This window comes from Nerophis lumbriciformis, linkage group LG17 (genome assembly GCF_033978685.3).
Source record: "Nerophis lumbriciformis linkage group LG17, RoL_Nlum_v2.1, whole genome shotgun sequence".
In the NCBI taxonomy this organism is placed as follows: domain Eukaryota; kingdom Metazoa; phylum Chordata; class Actinopteri; order Syngnathiformes; family Syngnathidae; genus Nerophis; species Nerophis lumbriciformis.
The window spans coordinates 30,921-45,618 of record NC_084564.2 but is presented as its reverse complement, the minus strand read 5'-3'; the positions used below and the strand labels follow the sequence as shown (position 1 = coordinate 45,618).

At 43.4% G+C, this 14,698-nt stretch overlaps 1 long non-coding RNA gene across 1 annotated transcript; it reads left to right on the top strand.

Annotated features, from left to right (window-relative positions):
* The first annotated feature begins 13,148 nt into the window (after positions 1-13,148).
* Positions 13,149-13,715, top strand: LOC140679523 (uncharacterized). The gene is made up of 2 exons (XR_012050922.1): positions 13,149-13,350; positions 13,438-13,715. It is a non-coding gene; the product is annotated as an uncharacterized lncRNA (long non-coding RNA).
* Positions 13,716-14,698: the final 983 nt, after the last annotated feature.

The window sequence follows — 14,698 nt, the reverse complement described above, 5'->3', positions numbered from 1 at the left end:
GGTAACACCCCAATAAGTTTTTCAACTTGTTTAAGTCGTAATCAATTCATGGCACAAATATATATGTACTATCATCATAATACAGTCATCGCACAAGTTAATCAGACATTGAATGATTTACAATCCGGGGGGTGGGATGAGGAGAACATAGTGAGTTCAGATAGCATAAGAACAACAATTATATACATTAGAAATCCGTTTGATTAACATTTGGTTATTTATGATCCGTGGAGGTGTAAGGGGGAGGGTGTTAGTCAAGGGTTGCTTCTATCTTGTGCTTAGCTGCTTTAATTAGGCTGACCATATTGTGAAATCCCAAAAAGAGGACACGTATATGCGTGCCAAGGCCGGGACTAGGTGAACATTTGCCAATACTCGAACTTGCTTTATAAATATTTATTTAAATACAGCAGTTTTCTCCTCTGACAGCAGTGTTTGCGCTAGGAATTTTCAAAATGGGGTCCCACAGTACATTTTTGGGGTCCGACTTTTTTGTAAGCGTTTTAAAAAAACTAACAAAAAAAAAACTTATGAATTATGCTATATCTCTTCTATATTGTGTTTTGGATAAAGGTTGTCATAAACGTTACTTCATTAAGAAAAAAAGAAAACAAATGTGTATGCATATGTGAATGTATTCAGTTATAAACATTCATTCACTTCTTTCCTTCATGGATCTAAACTTTACCGCTGCTGCTAGTTTTTTCTATGTTTTTATTTAATATGTTGTAGGTGTCATCATGTCCGCTTTTTGTGCCGGCCCAGTCACGTTATGACATCTACGGCTTTTGGAGCTCAGTGCGCAACTGCACACACAAGAAGGAGACTATTATATATGTCTCTATTATCCATAGGTTTATCTATAACCCATAAAGTAGGAAGGCATGGAGCTATTTCTCAGCGTGTGTTTATTCCAGCCGGCACGTTAACACACTGACACAACATCCAGATTCCCATCATGCATTGCTTCAAAAGTACGGCAAGTAGTGATGTCCAAACGAAGACTGACAGTGAATAGAATGAGGATGGACAATTCAACCCTGAACTCACTCCTTTCCCGCAAATTAAATTTCACCTATGCTACTTCAAAGGCTGTGCTACTGGCTGCAAAGCATTGCACTTTCAAATACAACAATGAGTAGAGTGTGTGTGTGTATATGTATGTATATATAAGAAATACTTGAATTTGCACTGAAATTCAAGTATTTATTTGATTATATATAAGAAATACTTGAATTTGCACTGAAATTCAAGTATTTATTTTATATATATATATATATACACAAAATATATACTTGAATTTCAATGAAAATTCAAGTATTCCTTATACATATAATAATAATATTTTTAATATAATATACATATATACATACACAACACTCCTACTCATTGTTGTATTTGAAAGTGCAATGCTTTGCAGCCAGTAGCACAGCCTTTGAAGTAGCATAGGTGAAATTTAATTTGCAGGAAAGGAGTGAGTTCAGGGTTGAATTGTCCATCCTTGTTCTATTCTGTCAGTCTTTGTTTGGACATCACTACTTGCCGTACTTTTGAAGCAATGCATGATGGGAATCTGGGTGTTGTGTCAGCGTATTAACGTGCCGGCTGGAATAAACACACTGAGAAATAGCTCCGTGCCTGCCTACTTTATGGGTTATAGATAAACCTATGGATAACAGAGACATATATAATAGTCTCCTTCTTGTGTGTGCAGTTGGTGCACTGAGCTCCAAAAGCCGTAGATGTTATAACGTGACGAGGCCTGCACGAAAAGCGGACGTGACGACAGGCTGTCCTCACTCAGGGCCGGATGGAAATTTGTGAGAATGGTTGTTCCGGGAGAAGCACTGAAATTCAAGTATTTCTTATGTGTATATGTGTATGTAGATGTACACATAAAAAATACTTGAATTTCAGTGCTTCTCCCGGAACAACCATTCTCCCGAATTTCTCTCGATTTCCAGCCGGGCTTGAGTGAGGACAGCCTGTCATGTCCGCTTTTTGTGCCGGCCCAGTCACGTTATAACATCTACGGCTTTTGGAGCTCAGTGCACCAACTGCACACACAAGAAGGAGACTATTATATATGTCTCTGTTATCCATAGGTTTATCTATAACCCATAAAGTAGGAAGGCACGGAGCTATTTCTCAGCGTGTGTTTATTCCAGCCGGCACGTTAACACACTGACACAACATCCGGATTCCCATCATGCATTGCTTCAAAAGTACGGCAAGTAGTGATGTCCAAACAAAGACTGACAGAATAGAACGAGGATGGACAATTCAACCCTGAACTCACTCCTTTCCCGCAAATTAAATTTCACCTATGCTCCTTCAAAGGCTGTGCTACTGGCTGCAAAGCATTGCACTTTCAAATACAACAATGAGTAGTGTGTGTGTGTGTATATATATGTATGTGTATATATAAGAAATACTTGAATTTGCACTGAAATTCAAGTATTTCTTTTATTATATATAAGAAATACTTGAATTTGCACTGAAATTCAAGTATTTATTTTATTTATATATATATACACAAAAGATATACTTGAATTTCAATGCAAATTCAAGTATTCCTTATACATATAATAATTAATATAATTTACATATATATACATACACAACACTCTACTCATTGTTGTATTTGAAAGTGCAATGCTTTGCAGCCAGTAGCACAGCCTTTGAAGTAGCATAGGTGAAATTTAATTTGCGGGAAAGGAGTGAGTTTAGGGTTGAATTGTCCATCCTCGTTCTATTGTCAGTCTTTGTTTGGACATCACTACTTGCCGTACTTTTGAAGCAATGCATGATGGGAATCTGGATGTTGTGTCAGTGAATTAACGTGCCGGCTGGAATAAACACACGCTGAGAAATATCTCCGTGCCTTCCTACTTTATGGGTTATAGATAAACCTATGGATAACAGAGACATATATAATAGTCTCCTTCTTATGTGTGCAGTTGGTGCACTGAGCTCCAAAAGCCGTAGATGTTATAATGTGACGAGGCCGGCACAAAAAGCGGACGTGACGACAGGCTGTCCTCACTCAGGGCCGGATGGAAATTCGGGAGAATGGTTGTTCCGGGAGAAGCACTGAAATTAAAGTGTTTCTTATGTGTGTATGTAATAATAACTGGGATTTATATAGCGCTTTTCTAAGTACCCAAAGTCGCTTTACATGTAGAACCCATCATTCGTTCACACCTGGTGGTGGTAAGCTACTTTCATAGCCACAGCTGCCCTGGGGTAGACTGACGGAAGTGTGGCTGCAATTTGCGCCAACGGCCCCTCCGACCACCACCTGTCATTCAATTCACCGGTGTGAGTGGCACCGGGGGTGAAGTGTCCCGCCCAAGGACACAACGGCAGCGATTTTTAGATGGTAAGAGGCGGGGAGCGAACCTGCAACCCTCAGGTTTCTGGCACGGTTGTGTAGATGTACACATAAGAAATACTTGAATTTCAGTGCAAATTCAGGTATTTCTATGTATACATTTCATATATATATATATATATATATATATATATATATATATATAGAAATTCTTGAATATCAGTGCAAATTCAGGTATTTCGATATATATATATTTGTTATATATAGAAATTCTTGAATATCAGTGCAGATTCAAGTATTTCTATATACATTTCTTTTGTATGTGTGTGTGGAAAAAAAAATCACAAGACTACTTCATCTCTACAGGCCTGTTTCATGAGGGGTTCCCTCAATCATCAGGAGATTTTAATGGGAGCATTCACATACCATGGTTTATATAGGGCACAGAGTGGGTGGGTACAGGCTGGCGTAGGGGCGTGGTGATTGGCTCATGTGTTACCTAGGAGGTGTTTCCGTCTGTGGCGGCATGCTGATACAATTTCGCTGCGCTTGTTGAGGGATGACAGGTCTGGACGGTATATAATAAACAGTTTCTCTTTCAAGCATAGGTTGCATCTTTTATTACCACTATTGTAAGGTGTGCTGGATGCAAGAATTTGCCATGTTATTGAATATTCAACATTATTGTCTTTGAGGTCCCAAATGTGTTTGCTGAGTTCTGTGGTATTCCGCAGGTTTTAGTTCCTGAAAGAAGCCTTGTGAATGTTCCATCTGGTTTTAAACTCTCCCTCGGTGAATCCTACATATGTGTCGGATGTGTTAATGTCCTTGCGTGTTACCTTAGATTGGTAAACAACTGATGTTTGTAAGCACCCCCCTTTGAGAGGGCAATCAGGTTTCTTGCGGCAGTTGCAGCCTTTGTTGGTTTTGGGGTCGCTCTGTCCGGGGGCCGACGGCTCATTTGCAATTGTTTTGTTGTGGTTTGAGATAATTTGTCGTATATTGTTCATACAGCTGTAGCTCAATTTAATGTTCTTGTTGAATACTTTTCTTAGGGTGTTGCCTTTGGGGAAGTGTTTGTCAATCAGAGTGAGGAATTTGTGGCCAATGTTAGTTGAAACGTTTTTGCTGTATGGGGGGTTGTACCAGATGTTTCGTTTTCTGTTCTTTTTTGGTTGGTTTCCTGGCGTGGGTTCATAGGTGAGGGTGAAATTGTATCCGCTTTCATCAAGGGCTTTTTGGTACGGGGGGTTGCTTGGTCAAATTCAGCTTTGCTAGATGACAGCATCGATAGCCTTTTATTAATTCCGGTAGGTATTCTTTTCGTGGTGGTGGGTGGGTGGTTGCTGTCATGGTGCACGTATTGGAGTGTTGTGTTGGATTTCGTGAATGGTTGGTAGCTGTTATTTCTCAGGTTGAAAGTGACGTCGAGGAAGGTGACTGTTTGCTTGTTGGCTTCAATCGTGATCCGTAGGCTGTTCTCTTTGAAAATTTGGCATATGCGCTTCTTGGTATTCTCGCTGCTCCTTAGCGAGGCGCGACACACTGCCAGTCCGTCATCACGGTAAATACCAAGGTTCAGGTTGAGGCTAGCGAGCTGGGAGAGGAGGAAACTCCCAACGAGTTCACACGTTTCTGCTCCGTCAAAACTTCCCATAGTGACGTCAAATGTTGAATTGTTCTTTTTTTGCCATGGTGTACTGTTGTGGATGAGTATGGAGTTTTTTGCGTGGATGATTCTTTCGTTGCCTGTGATTGAGGCGAAGTCTAGTGCTTGAGTCAGTAGGTCTTGCGTGATGGAAGGGTAAAATTCTTCGATATCGAAGGAGATAAAGTTGTGCTGTTTGTCTTGGATGTTGTTGAACCATTTGATTACTGCTGCTGTATTTCTCCATTGGTTGAGTGGTGTTTTGTCCTTGATTTTTGTGTTGACTCTGTCCAGGATTATTTTGCTGATTTTTCCTATTTCAGATTTAGTTGGGTTTATTAGTCTGCATGTTGGGTTATTTGCAAAGTTGGGTTTGTGGTCCTTCAATGTGATGAAGGCTTCCTTGTTGGCTGTGGCGTCCACCCTGTCCTCAATGTCCAGTTCAGCCGCGATCCTTTTATTTTCCAGGTGGATGTTCTGTAAAGTGTTGGGTTGTGCTTTTTTGTATGATTTGGTGATGCTTCTGTCCAGTAAGGTGTTATGTTCTGGTATGTCCATTCTGTAGAAGTTTGTGGTTTTATCGGCAGCTATGATGAGGTTGTTTACTTTCTTGATGCGCTCCTTGTCATTTTTCAGCTTGGTGAGGAGTGGGTTGCGGACTGGCTTGAATTTGACTGATTGTATCATTTTGAGCATGTCGTTCTCAAAATCCTTTAGTTCCTCAACTGTGGGTGGGTTCTTGGTAGATTTGAATCCGTAAGTTTTCTTTTGCGTTCCTTTTGTTTCAGGGTGCAGGAAAAAATGTGCTTTCCACCGCATCCTTCTTAGGAAGTGTTCCGTCTTTTCTATGAGCCTTAGCGTGCGTGCGTGCGTGTGTGTGTGTATTCTTGAATATCAGTGCAAATTCAGGTATTTCTATATATATATATATATATATATATATATATATATATATATATATTCATTCTTGAATATCAGTGCAAATTCAGGTATTTCTATATATATATATATATATTCATTCTTGAATATCAGTGCAAATTCAGGTATTTCTATATATATATATATTCATTCTTGAATATCAGTGCAAATTCAGGTATTTCTATCTATATATATATATATTCATTCTTGAATATCAGTGCAAATTCAGGTATTTCTATCTATATATATATATATTCATTCTTGAATCAGTGCAAATTCAGGTATTTCTATATATATATATTCATTCTTGAATATCAGTGCAAATTCAGGTATTTCTATATATATCATATATATATATTCATTCTTGAATTTCAGTGCAAATTCAGGTATTTCTATATATATCATATATATGTATATATATTCATTCTTGAATTTCAGTGCAAATTCAGATATTTCTATATATATCATATATATATATATATATATATATATATATATATATATATATATATATATATATATATATATTCATTGAATTTCAGTGCAAATTCAGATATTTCTATATATGTATTCATTCTTGAATTTCAGTGCAAATTCAGATATTTCTATATATATCATATATATATATTCATTCTTGAATTTCAGTGCAAATTCAGATAGTTCTATATATATCATATATATATATTCATTCTTGAATTTCAGTGCAAATTCAGATATTTCTATATATATCATATATATATATTCATTCTTGAATTTCAGTGCAAATTCAGATATATATATATATATATATATATATATATATATATATTCATTCTTGAATTTCAGTGCAAATTCAGGTATTTCTATATATATCATATATATATTCATTCTTGAATTTCAGTGCAAATTCAGGTATTTCTATATATACATTTGTTATATATATATTCATTCTTGAATTTCAGTGCAAATTCAGGTATTTCTATATATACATTTGTTATATATATATATATATTCATTCTTGAATTTCAGTGCAAATTCAGGTATTTCTATATATACATTTGTTATATATATATATTCATTCTTGAATTTCAGTGCAAATTTAGGTATTTCTATATATATATACATTTGTTATATATATATTCATTCTTGAATTTCAGTGCAAATTCAGGTATTTCTATATATACATTTGTTATATATATTCATTCTTGAATTTCAGTGCAAATTCAAGTATTTCTATATATACATTTGTTATATATATAGAAATTCTTAAATTTCAGTGCAAATTCAAGTATTTCTATATATACATTTCTTTTATGTGTGTGTGTGTGTGTGTCTTGTATATCTAGAAATTCTTGAATTACAGTGCAAATTCAAGAGTGTGTGTATATATGTATGTATTTGTGTATTGATAGAGAAATACTTGAATTTGCACTAAATTAAAAAATGTGTGTGTATATAGAAATACTTGAATTTGCACTGAAATTCAAGTATTGTTTGTTTGGCCGGCTGGGAGGCCTTTGTATGTTTGTTTGGAAGGCTGGGAAGCCTTTGTTTGTTTGGCCGGCTGGGAAGCCTTTGTTTGTCTGGCCGGCTGGGAAGCCTTTGTTTGGCCGGCTGGTAGGCTTTGGTTTGTTAGTTTGGCCGACTGGGAGGCTTTGGTTTGTTTGTTTGGCCGACTGGGAGGCTTTGGTTTGTTTGTTTGGCCGACTGGGAGGCTTTGGTTTGTTTGTTTGGCCGACTGGGAGGCTTTGGTTTGTTTGTTTGGCCGACTGGGAGGCTTTGGTTTGTTTGTTTGGCCGACTGGGAGGCTTTGGTTTGTTTGTTTGGCCGACTGGGAGGCTTTGGTTTGTTTGGCCGACTGGGAGGCCTTGGTTTGTTTGGCCGACTGGGAGGCCTTGGTTTGTTTGTTTGGCCGACTGGGAGGCCTTGGTTTGTTTGTCCGACTGGGAGGCCTTTGTTTGTTTGGCCGGCTGGGAAGCCTTTGTTTGTTTGGCGGGCTGGGAAGCCTTGGTTTGTTTGTTTGGCGGGCTGGGAAGCCTTGGTTTGTTTGTTTGGCGGGCTGGGAGGCTTTGGTTTGTTTGTTTGGCCGACTGGGAGGCTTTGGTTTGTTTGTTTGGCCGACTGGGAGGCTTTGGTTTGTTTGTTTGGCCGACTGGGAGGCTTTGGTTTGTTTGTTTGGCCGACTGGGAGGCCTTGGTTTGTTTGGCCGACTGGGAGGCCTTGGTTTTTTGGCCGACTGGGAGGCCTTGGTTTGTTTGTTTGGCCGACTGGGAGGCCTTGGTTTGTTTGTTTGGCCGACTGGGAGGCCTTGGTTTGTTTGTTTGGCCGACTGGGAGGCCTTGGTTTGTTTGTTTGGCCGACTGGGAGGCCTTGGTTTGTTTGTTTGGCCGACTGGGAGGCCTTGGTTTGTTTGTTTGGCCGACTGGGAGGCCTTGGTTTGTTTGTTTGGCCGTCTGTTTTGGCCTTTTTTGTGTTTGGCCTTTTTTGTGTTTGGCCGGCTGGGAGACTTTTCTTTGGCTGGCTCGGAGACTTTTCTTTGACCGGCTGGGAGGCCTTTGTTTGTTTGACCGGCTGGGAGGCCTTTGTTTGTTTGACCGGCTGGGAGGCCTTTGTTTGTTGGACAGGCTGCGAGGCCTTTGTTTAGTTTTTGTTTGGCCGTCTGTTTTGGCCTTTTGTGTGTTTGTTTGGCCGGCTGGGAGGCCTTTTGTGTGTTTGTTTGGCCGACTGGGAGGCCTTGGTTTGTTTGTTTGGCCGACTGGGAGGCCTTGGTTTGTTTGTTTGGCCGACTGGGAGGCCTTGGTTTGTTTGTTTGGCCGACTGGGAGGCCTTGGTTTGTTTGGCCGACTGGGAGGCCTTGGTTTGTTTGGCCGACTGGGAGGCCTTGGTTTGTTTGTTTGGCCGACTGGGAGGCCTTGGTTTGTTTGTTTGGCCGACTGGGAGGCCTTGGTTTGTTTGTTTGGCCGACTGGGAGGCCTTGGTTTGTTTGTTTGGCCTTTTTTGTGTTTGGCCGGCTGGGAGACTTTTCTTTGGCTGGCTGGGAGACTTTTCTTTGGCTGGCTGGGAGACTTTTCTTTGGCTGACTGGGAGACTTTTCTTTGGCTGGCTGGGAGGCCTTTGTTTGTTTGACCGGCTGGGAGGCCTTTGTTTGTTTGGCCGGCTGGGAAGCCTTTGTTTGGCCGGCTGGGAAGCCTTTGTTTGGCCGGCTGGGAAGCCTTTGTTTGGCCGGCTGGGAAGCCTTTGTTTGGCCGGCTGGGAAGCCTTTGTTTGGCCGGCTGGGAAGCCTTTGTTTGGCCGGCTGGGAGGCTTTGGTTTGTTTGTTTGGCCGACTGGGAGGCTTTGGTTTGTTTGTTTGGCCGGCTGGGAGGCTTTGGTTTGTTTGTTTGGCCGACTGGGAGGCTTTGGTTTGTTTGTTTGGCCGACTGGGAGGCTTTGGTTTGTTTGTTTGGCCGACTGGGAGGCCTTGGTTTGTTTGGCCGACTGGGAGGCCTTGGTTTGTTTGGCCGACTGGGAGGCCTTGGTTTGTTTGGCCGACTGGGAGGCCTTGGTTTGTTTGGCCGACTGGGAGGCCTTGGTTTTTTGGCCGACTGGGAGGCCTTGGTTTGTTTGTTTGGCCGACTGGGAGGCCTTGGTTTGTTTGTTTGGCCGACTGGGAGGCCTTGGTTTGTTTGTTTGGCCGACTGGGAGGCCTTGGTTTGTTTGTTTGGCCGACTGGGAGGCCTTGGTTTGTTTGTTTGGCCGACTGGGAGGCCTTGGTTTGTTTGTTTGGCCGACTGGGAGGCCTTGGTTTGTTTGTTTGGCCGTCTGTTTTGGCCTTTTTTGTGTTTGGCCTTTTTTGTGTTTGGCCGGCTGGGAGACTTTTCTTTGGCTGGCTCGGAGACTTTTCTTTGACCGGCTGGGAGGCCTTTGTTTGTTTGACCGGCTGGGAGGCCTTTGTTTGTTTGACCGGCTGGGAGGCCTTTGTTTGTTGGACAGGCTGCGAGGCCTTTGTTTAGTTTTTGTTTGGCCGTCTGTTTTGGCCTTTTGTGTGTTTGTTTGGCCGGCTGGGAGGCCTTTTGTGTGTTTGTTTGGCCGACTGGGAGGCCTTGGTTTGTTTGTTTGGCCGACTGGGAGGCCTTGGTTTGTTTGTTTGGCCGACTGGGAGGCCTTGGTTTGTTTGGCCGACTGGGAGGCCTTGGTTTGTTTGGCCGACTGGGAGGCCTTGGTTTGTTTGTTTGGCCGACTGGGAGGCCTTGGTTTGTTTGTTTGGCCGACTGGGAGGCCTTGGTTTGTTTGTTTGGCCGACTGGGAGGCCTTGGTTTGTTTGTTTGGCCGACTGGGAGGCCTTGGTTTGTTTGTTTGGCCGACTGGGAGGCCTTGGTTTGTTTGTTTGGCCTTTTTTGTGTTTGGCCGGCTGGGAGACTTTTCTTTGGCTGGCTGGGAGACTTTTCTTTGGCTGGCTGGGAGACTTTTCTTTGGCTGACTGGGAGACTTTTCTTTGGCTGGCTGGGAGGCCTTTGTTTGTTTGACCGGCTGGGAGGCCTTTGTTTGTTTGGCCGGCTGGGAAGCCTTTGTTTGGCCGGCTGGGAAGCCTTTGTTTGGCCGGCTGGGAAGCCTTTGTTTGGCCGGCTGGGAAGCCTTTGTTTGGCCGGCTGGGAAGCCTTTGTTTGGCCGGCTGGGAAGCCTTTGTTTGGCCGGCTGGGAAGCCTTTGTTTGGCCGGCTGGGAGGCTTTGGTTTGTTTGTTTGGCCGGCTGGGAGGCTTTGGTTTGTTTGTTTGGCCGACTGGGAGGCTTTGGTTTGTTTGTTTGGCCGACTGGGAGGCTTTGGTTTGTTTGTTTGGCCGACTGGGAGGCTTTGGTTTGTTTGTTTGGCCGACTGGGAGGCTTTGGTTTGTTTGTTTGGCCGACTGGGAGGCCTTGGTTTGTTTGGCCGACTGGGAGGCCTTGGTTTGTTTGGCCGACTGGGAGGCCTTGGTTTGTTTGGCCGACTGGGAGGCCTTGGTTTGTTTGGCCGACTGGGAGGCCTTGGTTTGTTTGGCCGACTGGGAGGCCTTGGTTTGTTTGTTTGGCCGACTGGGTGGCCTTGGTTTGTTTGTTTGGCCGACTGGGTGGCCTTGGTTTGTTTGTTTGGCCGACTGGGTGGCCTTGGTTTGTTTGGCCGACTGGGAGGCCTTGGTTTGTTTGTTTGGCCGACTGGGAGGCCTTGGTTTGTTTGTTTGGCCGACTGGGAGGCCTTGGTTTGTTTGTTTGGCCGACTGGGAGGCCTTGGTTTGTTTGGCCGACTGGGAGGCCTTGGTTTGTTTGTTTGGCCGACTGGGAGGCCTTGGTTTGTTTGTTTGGCCGACTGGGAGGCCTTGGTTTGTTTGTCCGGCCGACTGGGAGGCCTTGGTTTGTTTGTCCGGCCGACTGGGAGGCCTTGGTTTGTTTGTCCGGCCGACTGGGAGGCCTTGGTTTGTTTGTCCGGCCGACTGGGAGGCCTTGGTTTGTTTGTCCGGCCGACTGGGAGGCCTTGGTTTGTTTGTTTGGCCGACTGGGAGGCCTTTTTTGTGTTTGTTTGGCCGTCTGTTTTGGCCTTTTTTGTGTTTGTTTGGCCGTCTGTTTTGGCCTTTTGTGTGTTTGTTTGGCCGGCTGGGAGGCCTTTTGTGTGTTTGTTTGGCCGGCTGGGAGGCCTTTGTTTGGCTGTTTGGGAGGCCTTTGTTTGGCTGTTTGGGAGGCCTTGGTTTGGGAGGCCAAACAAAGGCCAATTTTGGGGGCGTCTGGTCATCTACAAAATAAGGTCAATATTGTATTTAATTTGTCTCCTCATGGTTTGTCATCTACAAGGTGTCTATGGGGGGGTCCCCCTCTACAAGGTCAATTTTGGGGGGTCTGGTCATCTACAATACAAGGTCAATTTTGGGGGGGGTTTGGTCATCTACAATACAAGGTAAAAAAAATTTTTGGTGGGGGGTGTCTGGTCATCTACAATACCAGGTCAATATTGTATTTAATTTGTGTCCTCATGGTTTTTGTCATCTACAAGGTCAAAATTGGGGGGTCTGGTCATCTACAATACAAGGTCAATTTTGGGGGAGGTCAGGTCATCTACAATACAAGGTTAATTTTTTTTGGGGGGGGGTCTGGTAATCTTCAATACAAGGTCAATTTTGGGGGCGTCTGGTCAGCTACAAAATAAGGTCAATATTGTATTTAATTTGTCTCCTCATTGTTTGTCATCTACAAGGTCTCTATTGGGGGGGTCCCCCTCTACAAGGTCAATTTTGAGGGGGTCTGGTCATCTACAATACAAGGTTCATTTTGGGGGGCTCTGGTCATCTACAAAATAAGGTCAATATTGTATTTATTTCTGTCCTCATGGTTTTTGTCATCTACAAGGTCTCTATTGGGGGGTCCCCCTCTACAAGGTCAATTTTGGGGGGTCTGGTCATCTACAATACAAGGTCAATTTTGGGGGGGGGTTTGGTCATCTACAATACAAGGTAAAAAATTTTTTTGGGGGGGGGGGGGGTGTCTGGTCATCTACAATACCAGGTCAATATTGTATTTAATTTGTGTCCTCATGGTTTTTGTCATCTACAAGGTCAAAATTGGGGGGTCTGGTCATCTACAATACAAGGTCAATTTTGGGGGAGGTCAGGTCATCTACAATACAAGGTTAATTTTTTTTGGGGGGGGGTCTGGTAATCTTCAATACAAGGTCAATTTTGGGGGCGTCTGGTCAGCTACAAAATAAGGTCAATATTGTATTTAATTTGTCTCCTCATTGTTTGTCATCTACAAGGTCTCTATTGGGGGGGTCCCCCTCTACAAGGTCAATTTTTGGGGGGTCTGGTCATCTACAATACAAGGTCAATTTTGGGGGGGTCTGGTCATCTACAAAATAAGGTCAATATTGTATTTGTGTCCTCATGGTTTTTGTCATCTACAAGGTCTCTATTGGGGGGGTCCCCCTCTACAAGGTCAATTTTGGGGGGGGTCTGGTCATCTACAATACAAGGTCAATTTTGGGGGGGGGGTTTGGTCATCTACAATACAAGGTCTATTTTATGGGGGGGGGGGGGGGGGGTGTCTGGTCATCTACAATACAAGGTCAATGTTGTATTTAATTTGTGTCCTCATAGTTTTTGTCATCTACAAGGTCAAAATTGGGGGGTCTGGTCATCTACAATACAAGGTCAATATTGGGGGGTTTGGTCATCTACAAGGTCTATTGCCCCCCTCCTCCCCCCCCTTACAAGGTCAATATTGGTTTATCATTCTTACACCATGCACCGCTACAACATTACACAACTCTTACACAATGGGTCACACTCCTGCTGCCTCTCCTCCTGCTGTGCACACTTTTGAGCGTACCATGGGGCACACCAACGGGGGTTCCCTCTCGGCTGCGGGCGTGCCTCCGCAAGAGATCTGCAATCAACACACCTGCCCGTGATGAGCGACCAGCCTTCATAAGCCAGCGGGTGCCAGAACGTAGCTTCTCCTACCCAGTACAGTAAGCCAACACATCTCCAGCCTTCTCTCTCTCCCTGTGTTCCCTTCCCGTCGTGTTCACCGTCTCTCGTGTTGTGTCGTCCTCCAGCTTCCTCGTCGTCGAGCTGTGTATCTCGTCTACCTGGACCCCCTTTGGATTCCCCCTTGCCTTCCTGGACTAAGACCTCGCTCCTGTCCTTGACCATCCGCCTGCCCTCTGATGTCCGAGCCTGCTTTTCTACCTCGATCTCAACACGCACACTCAACACCCTCTGGTGACCACGCTCAGATAATACTTGCACATAGTCACACTACATCTCTTTTAAGCTAATCACACACTGCACTCACATACTGAGCTGTCAATAAACACGCTGACAGCTAACGACATCATCGCCTCTCTGCAGTCTTCTTCTCCCGCTGTCTCGTCACACATTATATATTCTTTCATTCATGTGTTCATTCATTCATGTGTTATCATTACTACACCATGCACCGCAATAACACTACACAACTCTTACACACTGTTATCTATGTATTTATTGATTCATTCGTGTTACTAATGTATCATTCTTACACCATGCACTGCAACAACAATAACCAACTCTCACACAATGTTATTCGTTCATTACATTATTCATAATCAATCAATCAAAGTTCATTATATAGCCCTAAATCACGAGTGTCTCAAAGGGCTGCACACGCCACAACGACATCCTGGGCTCAGATCCCACATCAGGGCAAGAAAAAAAACTCAACCCAATGGGATGACAATGAGAAACCTCGGAGGATAATGTTTATTATTATTAGCCTTTATTTAACTAGGTAAAATCCCATTGAGATCAAAGATCTCTTTTCCAAGGGAGACCTGGCCAAGAGAGCAGCAGCAAGGTTGCAATGGAAGTCGAGTGGATCTAGCATAAAATTGTGAGTGTCCAGTCCATAGTGGATCTAGTTAATAGTGTGAGAGTCCAGTCCATAGTGGGGCCAGCAAGAGATCATCTTGAGTGGAGACAGACATCTCTGTGCTGCTGACCTAACTGATGCACAGATGAGTGGTCCACCCTGGGTCCCAACTTTGGACAGCTAGCGCGTCATCTGTGGTCACCAAAGGAGAGGAGGGCGGAGCAGAAAAGAAACGGCAGATCAACTGGTCTAAAAGGGGGTCTATTTAAAGGCTAGAGTATACAAATGAGTTTTAAGATGGGACTTAAATGCTTCTACTGAGGTAGCATCTCTAATTGTTACTGCTAGAACAATCCATAGTACTGGAGCCCCAATAGAAAACGCTCTATAGCCCGCATACTTTGTTTGGGCTCTGGGAATCACTAATAAGCCGGAGTTCTTTGAACGCAGATTTCTTGCCGGGACAT